Source organism: Marmota marmota, unplaced genomic scaffold, assembly GCF_001458135.2.
Source record: "Marmota marmota marmota unplaced genomic scaffold, marMar, whole genome shotgun sequence".
NCBI classification, from domain to species: domain Eukaryota; kingdom Metazoa; phylum Chordata; class Mammalia; order Rodentia; family Sciuridae; genus Marmota; species Marmota marmota.
In genome coordinates, this window is record NW_026000019.1 from 12,903,072 (window position 1) to 12,919,026 (window position 15,955).

At 35.6% G+C, this 15,955-nt stretch overlaps 1 protein-coding gene and 1 long non-coding RNA gene across 2 annotated transcripts in view; both read right to left on the reverse strand.

Moving 5' to 3' along the window:
- Positions 1–15,955, reverse strand: part of Xpr1 (xenotropic and polytropic retrovirus receptor 1) — a 172,470-nt gene that overhangs the window by 87,482 nt on the left and 69,033 nt on the right. The window lies entirely within an intron of this gene.
- LOC125618648 lies at positions 1,297–6,431 on the reverse strand. Its single transcript, XR_007349980.1, has 2 exons — positions 1,698–6,431; positions 1,297–1,436 (listed from the first exon to the last, which is right to left on the reverse strand). It is a non-coding gene; the product is annotated as an uncharacterized LOC125618648 (long non-coding RNA).

The following is a 15,955-nucleotide window of genomic DNA, read 5'->3' on the forward strand; positions in this document are numbered from 1 at the left end:
TATAGCTTCACTAATATCAAATGTCCAGAACAAGAAAACCCAGAGACATAGAAAGAGACAGAAAGGAGATTAGTGGTTGGTTGGCAAGGGCTAGGGAAGAGGAAGATGAAAAGTGATGGAAACTATTAGTGGTGATGGTTGTACAACTTTGTGAATTTGTTAGAAACTACTGAACTGCGTAGGGTGAATTTTATGGTATGTGAATTATTTATCAATCTCTCTCTCTTTCTCTCTCTCCCTCTCTACGTGTACACACACACACACACACACACACACACATTTTTTGAATAAAATTCAAACATCTTAACATGGCCTTTGTACATGAAAGTCCCTTGTCAACCACCCTAACTTTACTCTATCATCACCTGTGGTCAGACAGTAACATCATTAGCTTTATTCAATTGTCCGTCATGTACCTTAGTTTCTTTCCTAACATGCTGTTTCCTCTGCTGGAAACCATTTTGTCTTTGTTTTTTCTTACCATTTAGGTTAAGGTCCCAGATTAAACATCATCTACTAAAGAAAGGTCTTTTCTGATTATCTCTTACCCTGTCAGAAAGACAGTATCCATGTGGAATAGATAAAAGAGAAGAATTCTGTCCTTAAATAAATTTGGGAAATGTGTGATAAACAGTTACACTGATTTCTTTAAATTAGTAGTTCCCAATGATAGGCAAGTCTGCCTCCCAGGGGACGTCTAACAACATCTGGAGACATTTTTGGTTGTCAAAACTGGACATCTGGGAGCATGTCATTAGTCTAATGGAATAGAAGCCAGGGACAATGCCAAACATCCTGTAATGCCAGGGACAGCAATTCCTTCTTTGCCTCCTGCCCCTCCAAAGAATTAACCTGTCCAAAATGTTAACAGTACCAATGCTGAGAAAATCTGCTGTCAGGCAAAAGAAGCTTTAGTATGCTGGTATACACTGTTACTCTATGAACTGGGACATAGCATACTGTATTTCCAAAAGTTATGTATAAGAAAACCATCCTCCTTAGATATGAAGAGAGTAATGGCAGGAGAAAGATATGGAAGGGGATAGAGAGCATCAATCAAATCTCCAGGAACAGTAATCTGTGGAATACTTGAGAGACATTAACTTCAATATCACCATGACTACCTCTTTGCATTTCAATTACATTCCATATACAATAGTTTCTATGACTTTAAAGTTTCTCCTATTTATGAGAGAGATGATAAATAAAAATTAAATATGTAACTATGCTCCATCAAATATAGAAAGTACTTAGTATTACTGGTTTCATGTTTTAAGAAAAGGGGGTGTTTTTTTAAATTTTTTTTTAAGTGTGAATTATAACTGGGAATAGCTAACTTGAAATTTTATTTTTTTCCAGATACCATTACATCAACAGATGGGGGAATAAATTACATAAAGCATATGGCAAAGATGATTTCAAAGATAAAAATGTTACTCTGAAATCACTGATGTGATTTCAGATCATGTTGTGATGATGATCACTAGGGATAATTTGGGAATCATTCACTTAACAAATATTGAGTCCTTCCTATGCACCAAAGCAATCAATGTAGCAGGAATAGAGATAAAATAATAAGCAAAATGAACACAAATTCTGCCTTCAGAGATTACAGTCTACCTAGGGAAAAAGACTTTAATTAAAGGATAAATTACACAAAGCATATGGCAAAGAGATTTCAAAAATTAAAAATGTACCTCTGAAATCACTGATGTAGTAAAAACAGAGATAAATTGGAAATCATTCATTTAACAAATACTGAGTCCTGCCTACACACCAAGCAATGTGGCAGGCCAAATACCCAAAAACTATGCCCTCAGAGATCACAGCTTACCTTGGGGAAAAGACTAATTAAAAAAAAAAAAAGACACAAAAATACAAAATGAATTTTGAAGAAAAAATGAACATTAGGAAAAAAAACAGTACTGGAACCTTATAAAGAACAGAGCGAGGAGAGGTGTTGGAGTGTAAGAAGTGTCACTTGAGATGAAATCTGAAGGATAAACAGGCATTTGCTAGAGCAAAAATGGTCCAAATAGCAGGAACGACATGTAACAATATGCTATAGAAAGAAAGAAACATGGTACGTTTGAAGAACTGAAGAGAAGTCCTATGGAACCAGTCCCAGGAGCAAAGGGGGACAGTAATGGCTGTTAAGGCTAGAGAGGCAAGGGGCCTGATTAGTTAAGGGCCAGGAAAACAAAGGGTTAGCCTTCATCCTGAGATACATGAAACATCTTTCAAGGACATTAAACAGAGGGATAATTATGATCAGATATGCTTTCCAGAAGAGGGGATGTCAGGAGACCAACCAGACTTAGCACAGCAGATATCAAGTGAGAGATCATGACAGCCTGAACTAGGGTAAAGGCACTGGAGACATCAGTGAAAAAATTCAAGAGATATTCTGAAGGTAAAATCCACCTATTTTAATGATCAACTGGATATAGTTTTGTTGCCAATTACCTATGTGAGCTTGAGTAAGTGATTTTTTGGCACTGTGTTTTCTCTTTTAAAAAGGAGAGCATGTAAATAAGCAATCCTAAGTCCTCTTCTAATGCCAAATAATTAAAACTGCTAATTTCTACCAAATGATTCTGAATCCAGCCAGGATTAAGTGATCTCTAACAATATTTTCTGATTTCAGTCTATTTTGGAGTTTAATGATATGAGGTTTATTTCACATATACCCTCATAAATATTCTTGAAGGAACACACACACAATCTTCTAATCCATATTAGTGACACGTAATTGAGATGAAATGAATCTCACTGACACTAGCTCTTATTAATTACCCCAATGAATACTTACCTAATGTCTTGCTAGCCAAAGAATACCAACACTAGAAATACTGATAAATAATTCAAAGAAGGGCAATAAATCAATAGTAAAGACAGTGGTACATATGAGTGATTTTTCAACTTTTTTTTGCTCTTGTAACCTCTAAAAGAATTATGAATCTTGCATATACAATGTGATTTCTGTTACACTGTAACTTAAAAAAAATGTCATTATTTAAAGCATATAATGGAATTTAAATGCCCCAGCAATTTGGTAACTACCATCATTATCAAATACATTTAAAATATTATATATCTCCACACACATATGTGTATGTGTGTGTGGATATATATATATAAATGTATATGAATATTTGATACTAGGGAAAGAACACAGGGGTGCTCTACCAATGAGCCACATCACCAGTTATTTTTAGTTTTTGAGACAGGAACCCGCTAAGTTGCTAAGGTTGGCTTTGAACTTGTGATCCTCTTGCCTGAGCTTCCCAAGTAGTTGGTGTTGGTATTCTTTAAACCTCCTCTTTAACAACTGGAAAATAAATATTCCATTTTCTTCTTTAATTTTTATTCCCAGTCAACATAGATTACAGAATTTACCCTGATATGTTTTTATGTTTGAAAGCTATTTATGAAATACAGCATCATACATTAAATATGTATATAAATTAAAATTTAAACATAAAACTTTCCTAGCCATAAAGTTAAATATTAAAAATTCTTCTGCACTGGAATATTATTACAATTTATTAGAATATACTGCATCAAAACAACATAAATATTTACAAATATTAAACATAAAAAATTAGATATTATTGGAAACTTTAAATCTCATATTTAAATAGAGCATTTTCTCCCAATTGGCTCACATTTCAATCGACAAATGTTACATTATTAGAATGATAAATGTTACATCATTTGCTAGAATATTAAATACTATAGACAATTATTCATTTCTATCCCTATTTTTCAACTTATCCATGTAAGTGCAGAGAAACTTCATATACATAAATAAGTAGATCAAAATGGAAGTTTATTGTAGCAATGAAATGTCACCTTTCCACATATTTTTTAAAAAATCACACAATAATTTTAATCCTTAAATTAGTTTTAAGGATTTTTAAGCTTCATGATTAAGTCTTCCTTCAATTTCACTGAATACAAAAACCTGGACTTGGAAAAGTCCAATACCTGCAATGAATACTGGAGTACAGTCAATCATCATGATGAGGCAGAGCAGGAAGGGTACTGAATCCTCTACCAAGGTTTCTTCCTAATGCAAACTGCTTCCAAAAATATGTTTCCACCACCGACCAGGTTCAGAAGCTGCTGACTACCCTCCCAAGCTTTCACATAATCCCCGCATACACAATATGCCTGAACTAGACTGATAAATGACCTTCCTTGGATGGCAACAGCTAGCACCTTTACTATCTTTTACAAGCCCCAAAGAAAAACCTAACATGCATGCACAGACTGTCAGTCAAGTGCAGCCTCTGATGCTGAGAGCAAAGAACTGACAAGATATGCAGAAATCCTGAGATCATGTATAATAGCTACCTGCGCGGCTGTTCGAACTCACCCTTTGTCTATATGAACTTTGCTCAAGTTGGGTCCAGGAGCCCTACCCGACACAGTGTCTTCCTTGTGCTCATGTATAAGCCCTAATGAAGTCTCACTTAGATGTATTGCTAGCATCTTCATGATTTCTGCCTTGAAATAAGGAAAAGAACCCTGGGATGAGCTGGTAATACTAAAAGCTAAGAGCTGGTAACATCAAAAAGAGCTGCCTTTTACCTTTTTGTGACTTCTATCCTGAACTGAGCCAAAGAATTCCACATTTACTGGTAACAACAATGGGATTCATTCTGAGACTGAATCATTAGTCAGTTCCTTCACTGTGCAAATATCATAGAGTGTACCTCTACAAACCTAGAGAGTAGAGCCTACTATATACTTTGGTGATATGGTAAATATTGTCATATATGGAATCTATCATTGACTTAAATACTGTTAAACAGTGCATGACTAGATTGAAAAGTATTCTTTTGCTTGGAGGCCAGAGTGGCAAAGTATATATCAAAACTCAAAGTGAGTAAAAGATGAGTTTTTCTTTCATAGAGTCAGGGAAAAGCAATAGGAAAGGGAACATCTTGACTGCAGGCAATTCATTATTCAGGCCGAACAATTCCAGGAATTAGTATATATGGAAGATCTGGAAATAGATTCTATTAAAAGACAATAATAAGAACTTCTTCCAGCACTGTTCTATATTTAACCAACATGACAAAACTTGTATATAGATGATATTTTTAAGAGAATTATCTATTCTTTATTAAAAGATTTCCATCCACTAATTCTGTTAGCTAATTAATAGATCCACCTTTTTAGAGGATCCAAGATGGCGGGCTACAGGGTGGCTGCATGCTGTGTGGCTTCAGGGCTTGGGAGTAAGTAGTGGGAATATGTTTCTCTGTGAGTGATTAGAGGACCCCTGACAGCTGCTCCAGTGCAGGAAACATGGCCACCAAGCCATGCAGGTCTCCAGGTCTTAGTGCTAGCACAGGACTCCTGGCCACTCGTCCTTGCAGGTCTTCCGGGTGCCCGAGTAGGACCACCAGCATTAGCATCCACGCAGGACTCCTGATCGCCCACCTGTGCAGGAATCACGGCTGTGCTCCCAAGCAGGATACCCAGCTGCTGCCTACATGCAGGAAGTCTGGCCACTCCTGTGTGGACCCCCATCTACCAATGTGGGGCTCCTATGGTCCCCTTCATATTGGAGCACTGCAACTATTGCCAGTCCCTCTACAGGCGGTGGCACCTTCATGATTTCTGCCTCGAATTAAGGAAAAGAACCCTGGGATGAGCTGGTAATACTAAAAGCTAAGAGCTGGTAACATCAGCCGCCTTCATCTTGGGACACCTTTGTGGCCATCTTTAGTTGGGGCAAGTCCCAGCTTAGAACACCGGCTGGGGATTAGAAGCAATATCAAGGTACCAAAAGTCCCCAACTCCCCACTCTCCTGGCAGCCGCTAACCCGGCACAGTGCCTGTGGCTACAAGGTTGGTCCACAGCTCACAAAACCTTGTCCTGAGCTGCTCAATATAAAACAGCTTTCTGTGACAGCTCCCAGAGTGCAGCCCACAAGGCCTCTGCAGAGAAAGGTTCCTGATTAGGAAGTAGAAAGGAATGGGGATGAGTGAGATACAGTTTAGAGACTAAAATAGAGAGCAGGAATTGTGAGGTCTGTAGGCGATATAAGGAGATAAGACCAGATGTCCACATCACATGAGTGGGCTCCAAAAGAGAACCTTGAACCAACCCTCCTACCCTAATAACCTCCACCACCCTGAGGGTGGAGATATCAGCAAACAAAAGACAATCCCACCTATTGGATGAGAAGGAAGCTAGAAAGATACTGATCTCCAACAAAAACAATCCTTGTATCTTCCTTTGAGATTTTCTCTCTCTTCCTTCTCCCACCATCATCACATCCCCAATATTTGTGAAACCAAGTACTTTTCATGAATTAGGCTACTGAGGACTGAAATGCCTGAATAGTATATTACAATGGTGTTGTATATTCTTTTATCTCCTATTTATACATTTTTATTTTTCTTAATTTTTATGTTTGTTTTCTCTCTCTACTGTCTTCCCACTTACTTGTCTCCCCAAAATCACTCTCTCTCTTCTCTTCCTACTAACCAACTTCTTTAGATTCCTCTTTCACATTTTCTAAAATCTAATATCTCTATATCTTCATCTCCTACCCCCTCAACATCTCATCCTACAATTCACTCCCAGTTCCACCATCAGAAACTGCAGACCCTTTTGAAAATCTTTTGTAGATAATTATTGGACTTACCTTTTCTGTTTATTGTGATAAACTCATAAACGTCTTTATAGCAGCTGTTTGGTTTAAGGTTGTATATTGTTTGTATTGGGATCTATTCACATTGTTCTCCCCACTAAAAGAAAGGTATTAGAAACCTTCAGGGATACTATAAGCCTATAGGGTAAAAACTGTAACACCTCGGATCTGCAGGGCTAGAAGGGAAGACACACGAACAACATGAAAAAACAAGGGAAGAAAGTGCCCCCAACAAACCAAGATATTATATTATTAGAATCTATGGCCAGCACAACAGATGAAATGACAGAGAAGGAGTTCAGGATGTACATAATTAAAATGTTCTGTGAATTAAAGGATGATATAAGACTACAAGTACAGGCTGTAAAAGATCATTTTAATAAAGAGCTACATAAGCAAATATAGGAAGCAAGAGATTACTTCAATAAGGAGATAGAGGTTCTGAAAAACTATCAAACAGAAATCCTTAAAATGAAAGAAACAATAAACCAAATTAAAAGCTCAATAGAAAGCATCATTAACAGATTAATCACTTGGAAGATAGACAATGAAAACAAAATATATAATCTTGAAAAGAATGTTGACCACACACTGAAGATGGTCAGAAACCATGAGCAGAACATTCAAGAATTATGGGATAACATAAAAAGTCCAAATTTAAGAATTATTGGGATAGAGGAAGGCATAGAATTCCAAACCAAAGGAATGAATCTTTTCAATGAAATGATTATCAGAAAATTTTCCAAACACAAAAAATGAATTAGAAAACCAAATACAAGAGAGGCTTACAGGACACCAAATATACAAAATCAAAACAGATCAACACCGAGGCACATTATAATGAAAATGCCTAGCATACAGAATAAGGAGAGAATTGTAAAAGCCACAAGAGAAAGGAATCAGAAGAGGGAAACAACTAATTATAATATCTGCAGGTTTTTCAGCCCAGACCCTGAAAGCTAGAAGATCCTGGAACAACATATACCAAGCTCTGAAAGAAAATGGACACCAACCAAGAACCTTATATCCAGCAAAATTAAGCTTTAGTCTTGATGATGAAATAAAACCTTACATGATTAAAAAAAAAAGTTAAAAGAATTTACACATAGGAAGCCTATAGAACATCCTCAGCAAAATATTCCATGAGGAGGAAACAAAAAACAACAATGAAAATCAGCAAAGGGAGGTATTACACTAAAGGAAATACTAATCAAAAGAGAAACCAAGTCAAGTTAAATACCAAAAATAAACAAATATGACCAGGAATATAAATCATGCTTGAATGTTAATAGCCTAACCTCACCAATCAAAAGACATAGACTGGCATAGTGGAATTTAAAAAAAAAAGACCCAATAATACGCTGCCTTCAAGAAACTCTTCTCATAGGAAAAGACATCCACAGACTGAAGGTGAAAGGTTGGGAAAAAAACATACCACTCACATGGACTGCAGAAACAAGTAGGAGTTTCCATCAAATAAGTAGATGGAAATAAATAAGTTAATCCAAAGGGATAAAGAAGGATATTTCATAATGCTTAAAGGAACCATTCATCAACAAGACATAACAATAATAAAATTTATATGCACCAAACAATGGAGTGTCTACATTTATCAAACAAACTCTTCTCAAGTTCAAGAGTCAAACAGACCACAACACAATAATTCTGGGTGACTTTAATACACCTCTTTCACCACTGGATAGATCATTCAAACAAAGGCTGAACAAGGAAACTATAGAACTCAATAATACAATCAATAACTTAGACTTAACTGACATAAAAAGAATATTTCAGCCTTCAATTAATAAATACATTTTCTTTTCAGCAGCACATGGATCCTTCTCTAAAATAGACCATATATTAAGCCATAAGGCAACTCTTAGCAAATATAAAGAAGTAGAGATACTACCCTGCATTTTATCAGATCATAATGGAATGAAATTAGAAATCAATGATAAAAAATAAAAGCTACTCCAACACTTGGAGACTAAATAATATGCTATTGAATAAACAATGGGTTGCAAAGAGATTAAAATCAAATAAGAGACTAAAAAATTCTTAGAAGTGAATGAGAACACAGATACAATGTATCAAATTCTCTGAGACACTCTGAAGGCAGTGCTAAGAGGAAAGTTCACTGCATGGAGTTCATTCCTTAAAAGAAAAAGTCAACAAATAAATAACTTCATATTACATCTCAAAGCCATAGAAAAAGAAGAACCAAAAGCAGTAGAAGACAGAAAATAATTAAAATTAGGGCTGAAATCAATGAAATTGAAACAAAAGAAACAATTGAAAAAAATTGACAAAACTAAAAGTTGGTTCTTTAAAAAAATAAATAAAATTGACAAACCCTTAGCCATGCTAATGAAGAGAAGGAGAGAGAAAACTCAAATTACCAAGATCCATGATGTAAAAGGAAGTATCACAATGGACACTACAGAAATACAGAAGATAATTAGAAATTATTTTGAAAACTTGTGCTCCAATAAAATAGAAAACATCGAAGGCATTAACAAAATTCTAGGGTCATATGATTTGCCCAAATTGAATCAGGATGATATACACAAGATAAACAGATCAATTTCAAGCAATGAAATAGAAGATGCCATCGGAAGCCTACCAACCAAGAAAAGACCAGGACAGGATAGATACACAGCTGAGTTCTACAAGACTTTTAAAGAATTAATATGAATACTCTTCAATTTATTTCAGGAAATAGAAAAAGAGGGAGCACATCCAAACTCATTCTATGAGGCCAATATCACCCTGATTCCAAAACCAGGCAAAGATACATTAAAGAAAGAAAACTTCAGACCAACATCTCCAATGGACATAGATGCAAAAATTCTCAATAAAATTCTGGCAAATTGAATACAAAAACATATCAAAAAGATAGTGTACCATGATCAAGTGGGGTTCATCCCAGGGATGCAAGGTTGGTTCAACATATGGAAATCAATAAATGTAATTCATCACATCAATAGACGTAAAGAACCATATATATGATCATCTCAATAGATGCAGAAAAAGCATTTGACAAAATACAGCACCCATACATGTTCAAAACACTAGAAAAACCTAGGGATAACAGGAACATATCTCAACATCGTAAAAGTTCTCTATGCTAAGCCCCAGGCCAACATCATTCTAAATGGAGACAAATTGAAAGCATTCCCTCTAAAAACTGGAACAAGACAGTGATGCCCTATTTCACCACTTCTATTTAACACAGTTCTTGAAACTTTAGCCAGAGCAATTAGACGAAAGAAATTAAAGGAATACAGATAGGAAAAGAAGAACTCAAATTAGCACTATTTGCCACTATATGATTCTAATACCTAGAAGATCCAAAAAATTCCACCAGAAAACTTCTAGAACTAGTAAATGAATTCAGCAAAGTAGCAGGATACAAAATCAACATCCATAAATCAAAGGCATTTCTGTATATCAGTGACAAATCCTCTGAAAGGGAAAAGAAGAAAACTACCCCATATATAATAGCCTCAAAAAAAAACTGGAATGAACCTAATAAGAGGTGAAACAAAATAAAAGACTTCTACAATGAAAACTACAGAAGACTAAAGAAAGAAATTAAAGACAACCTTGGAAGATGAAAAGATCTGCCTTGTTCTTGGTTAGGCAGAATTAATATTGTCAAAATGACCATACTACCAAAAGCATTATACAGATTTAATGCAATTCAGATCAAAATCCAAATGACATTCCTCATAGAAATAGAAAAAGCAGTCATGAAATTCATCTGGAAAAATAAGAGACCCAGAATAGCTAAAGCAATCCTTAGCAAGAAGAGTAAAGCAAGTAGCATCCCTATACCAGACCTTAAACTATACTACAGAGCAATAGTAACAAAAACAGCATGGTATTGGCACCCAAATAGACTGGTAGACCAATGGTACAGAATAGAGGACACAGAGACTAACCCACATAATTACAGTTATGTTATACTAGACAAAGAATCCAAAAACATGCATTGGAGAAAAGATAGCCTGGCAAATAGTGCTGGGAAATCTGGAAATCCATATGCAACAAAATGAAATTAAACCTCTATCTCTCACCATGCACAAAACTCAACTCAAAGTGATCAAGAACCTAGGAATTAAACCAGAGACCTGAGTCTAATACAAGAAAAAGTAGGCCCAAACCTCCATCATATAGGATTAGGCCCCTACTTCCTTAATAAGACTCCTAATAGCGCAAGAATTAAGAGCAAGAATTGATAAATGGTATGGATTCAAACTAAAAAGCTTCTTCCAAGCAAAAGAAACAATCAATGAGGTGAATAGAGAGCATACAGCTTGGGAGCAAATTTTTAGCACTTGCACATCAGATAGAGCACTAATCTCTAGGATATCTAAAGAACTGAAAAAGCTAAACACCAAAACAACAACAACAACAGCAACGAAACAATCATTAAATGGGCCAAGGAACTGAACAGACACTTGATATACAATCAATCAACAAACATAAAAAAAAAAGTTCAACATCTCTAACAATTAGAGAAATGCAAATCAAAATTACTCTAAGATTTCATATCACTCCAGTTAGAATCGGCAGCTATTAAAAATACAAACAACAGTAAGTGTTGGCGAGGATGTGGGGAGAAAGGCATATTCATACATTGCTGGTAGGACAGCAAATGGTGTAGCCAATATGGAAAGCAATATAGAGATTCCTTGGAAAACTGGGAATGAAACCACCTTTTGACCCAGCTATACCACTCCTTGGTGAATACCCAAAGGACTTAAAAACAGTATACTCCAGGGACACAGCCACACCAATGTTTATTGCAGCACAATTCACAATAGCTAAATTGTGGAACCGACCTAGATGCCCTTCAGTAGATGAATGGATAAAGCAAATGTGGTATATATACACAATGGACTAATATTCACCATTAAAAGAGAATAAAATCATGGCATTTGCAGGTAAATAGATGGAGTAGGAAAATACTATCCTAACTGAAGTAGTCAATCCCAAAAAACCAAATGTTGAATGTTTTCCCTGATATGAGGATGCTGATCCATAATGGGGATGGGGGTGGGGAGGAGCATGAGAAGAATAGAGGAACTTTAGATAGGGCAAAGGTGAGGGAGGGGAAGGAAGGGGGCAGGAGGGTAGAAAAGACGGTAGAATGAGATGGACATCATTACCTCAACTACATGTATGAAGAACCGAATGGTGTGACTCTACTTTGTGTACAACCAGAGACATGAAAAATTGTGCTCCATATGTATACTAAAAAGCAGAGAGTAAGCCCCTACTGGACAACAAACCTGCTGCCACTGCCTTGATTTTGATCTGCCCAGCCTCTAGAAATAAACTTCTATTATGTATAAATTCCCCAATTTAAATATTTTATTATAGAAGCAGGAATGAACTAAGACATATAACTAGAGAGAATACATTGCTGATGAATACATTTCAATATTTCATTCAGATATGAAATGTTAAGAAACAGAAATTTATTTTAAAACGAGAAAGAGCACACAATTGAGACTGAAAAATCAAGACATGGTTTTTAGCCTTTGTTAACTCTTTGTTTTAAAAACATTCCTCAATATTTCCAAAATTTATTGACTTCACAGCAATATTCCAACTTAAAAAATTAAATTCTTAGCTTGAATTCCCTCAAAGCCAAAGTTGTGTATGCTTCCCCCATCCTCAACTTTCTGGAACATTTTAATATTCTTCAAATTAGACTAAAGAGGCAGCCACTTATTTGGTAAAAGAATACTTCCACTGACTGAAAGAAAACTGACAAATTGCATCACAAAATCAATATATGCTAAGAAAGATGAGAGAACAAAGAAAAAGTACATAAAACAATAAAATTAAGACATAAAAAACTGACTACAAAAATGCAATTTTAAAATAAGCCTAGTGGTTTTATATCAAAGACTTGGACAGGTAGTAAAGTCTCTATTTTCTTGAGAGTAAGAGAACATATATAATACAATTTTAAAATCTTAACAATTTCTGATCTAAAAATCACTGTTTTGGCTCTTAATTACATAAAGATAAACTGAACATATAACACCTATAGCATACTTTTTTTAAAGAAATTATGACTCTTTTTAAAGAAATTATGTCAATACCTTTGTAAAATTATATGGGATACAAAGAAGCATAAATACAATTTTGTCCTTTTTAAGTCTAATAACAAAAAGTTATGCTAAACATGCTTTTCCACTGTAGAAAGGAGGAAGTAAAGGGAGTATAATTATTCAGCTTAAAATACTATAATTGACTCTATATCTCAACCTATATAGCTATGCTAAGCTATTTTCAGTTCCTGGATTCAATGATCCTTTCCTTACCTCTTGAGCTTAACATATGCCATTTTTCTCCTAACCACCTTCTCCCATTCCCAATATTCATATTCATTTATCTTCCCAGTTCACAGATACCCTCTTAAGTAATCCTTCTTAAAGACATTACTAGCCAAAACAAACCTGAGTCTTATTAACATACTAAATAAGTATTTACCAGTCTGTATCTCTTGACACAGAACTATCAGGTAAATTTCAGGCACAGAAAACATGAAAGAGTATTGGGAAACTAAACCTTAAGGAGCTGGAAAAGGGGGAGAGCTATAATAATTCTTGTGTGTTAGAATGAAATCAGAATTCATGGTAAATGGGTACATGCTGATTGGCAGATACAGAAATACAGGTAAGTATATGCAAGGTTAACACACACACACACACACACACACACACACACACACTTACTTCCTAGCTCAATCCACTTCCCAGTTTTGGAACAATGATACTCTAGTAATAATGCAAACCCCTAATACTCAGATCTTGGTTTCTAAATACCATTCTCCAGTAAGAGAACTTAGGAATCTAAGGAGATGAAGCTGATTTCCAGAGCTGAGAAGGGGAAAATACAAGACATAAGACATTAAAAAATAAGATATATTCACAAAAGGATGGTGACATACCAAAATGACATAAAATGAATTCAACCAATATGAAGAAACTCCCAGTGGCCAAAGCAATAAAATAAATGATGTAATGGATTATAACCCACAAAATATGCATATCCATATTGATATAAAATAATTGAATAATAGGTCTGGGATGAAGGATAGTTCTTCATTACAGAGGAATTCTAATTAATAAATGTAGAAGGAATGAGAGAAATACAAAATCACCATCAGGCAAATACCACAGTATTATCTGTCAAAAGCAAGATGCATTTATGGATACTAAAATCAGTGTGCAAAAATTTTGAGGAGCAAGAGGATATTTATCAGTCCAAAAGGAAAAATAGTAACTTTACAGGGGATAAATTGGGCATATACCACTTTGAACAGATAATCAAGGTTAACACTAACAATAAACAGACAAGAGACAGATCTACAACACGTGGTCCCTGAAATGATGCACTGTGAAGGACACAACATCACTTCTCTGAAACTCTTGATACAAGTCATAACCTGATTCTAATAATTAGAAAATAACAGACAAAAATATACTGAGATATTATATAAATAAGTCATCAAAGTACCAAAGACATGACAAAGGAGCTGTCTCAGATTGAAGGAGTCTGAAGAGAAAAATCAACTGAATAGGAAGCGGGATCCTGAATTGGGTCCTGGTACAGAAAAGGACATGAGAAAAAATCTGGTAAAATTCTAATAAGGTCTATAATTTATTTAACAATGCTGTATGAACATGTTTCTTTCCAGGTTTTGAAATCTGTTCTGTAGTTATTAACATTAGGGAAAACTGGGTGAAGAGTATATGTAAACTTTTATACAACATTGTATCTTTTCTCTAAGTTCAAAATTATTTCATATAAAAAAAGTTAATTTGAAATTTCTAGGCCTTGAAAGCCTAGAAAATTTAAAAGTAAAAACAATTCAAACCTCATTAAGAGAATGACTTAAGTATAATACCATCCCCTGAACTACTTCATAAGATTATCTAATAAGGTGTCTTAAATATCAATGTTATATATTCAATAGTAAGTGGTGGGGCGGGATATAGGGATTGAACTCAGTGGTGCTCTCCCATTAAGCTATATCTTCACCCCTTTTTACTTTTTGGAAAAAAAAAAGTCAAGTTGCCAAGGCTGGCCCCCAAGTCGTGATCCCCCTGCCTCAGACACTGGAGTCACTGGGATGGTAGGTATATGCCACCATACCCAGCTTCAACAGCAAGTTTTTTAAAACTGTCTACTATGTGCCAGGAACTGTGTTACTGATGAAGGACACAGTGATGAGGAAGGTGAATTTAGTTCCTGCACTTCAAGAGAAAATAGATTGAATAAATAAGTAGAAGAACAAAGTAGTAATGAAAAGGGAAGCACAGGATGGGAGAAGGGCATGCCAATAGGCATTAACCCATAATAAAGAGGTCAAGCAAGTCTTCCTGAGGAAGTGACATTTCAGTTGAGATATAAAGAAGGAACTGAGGGATGAGGAGCACAAAGAGTTTTTGTAAAAGTAAGAACTGAGAACATGGCCCATGTTATGGTTTGGATATGAGGTGTCCCCCAAATGCTCCTGTGTTAATAATATAGGAAAGTTCAGAGGTGAAAAGATTTGGATGGTGAGAGCTGTAATCTAATCAGTCCATTCTCATTTGGGTGATAACTATAGGAAGGTGGGATGTGGCTGGAGGAGAGGGTAACTGAGAGTATGTCTCTGTCTTTCTGCTTCTTGGTCACCATTAGTGAAACAGCTTTCCTCCACCACTCCATTCCACTAGGATGTTCTGCTTCATTCCAGGGCCAGAGCAATGGACATGGCCAACCATGGACTAAACCTCTGAATCCATGAGCCAAAATAAACTCTTCCTCCTCCTAAATTGTTCTTGTCTGGTATTCTGGTCATAGCAATGAAAAGCTAACTGACACAGCTGACTTGAGAGAAATCCAATATTGTTGAACAATATCAGAAAGTAATACAACATGTAGCTGAAGAGAGGCAGGGGCCAGAGGAGGGTATTATGTAAGACTCAGTAAGGAGAGTAAAATGGCCTGATGTACTTTTTAACAAGGTTATTTTCAGCTAAGGGTAAAGAGATTGAAACTCTAATTTCTGGAAACAAGGGAGACACCATACCCTAAACATGTAAAAATGCTGCATGAAATTTAAAAATCATTTAAATTTTAGTTCCCCAGTTCATATGCTGAAGCCCTAATACCCAATATGATACGATGTGGGGCCTTCTAGGAGGTAATTAGGTTCAGATGAGGACAAGGGGCAGAAGTTTTTAATGACGGCATTAAAAAGAGGAAGAGGG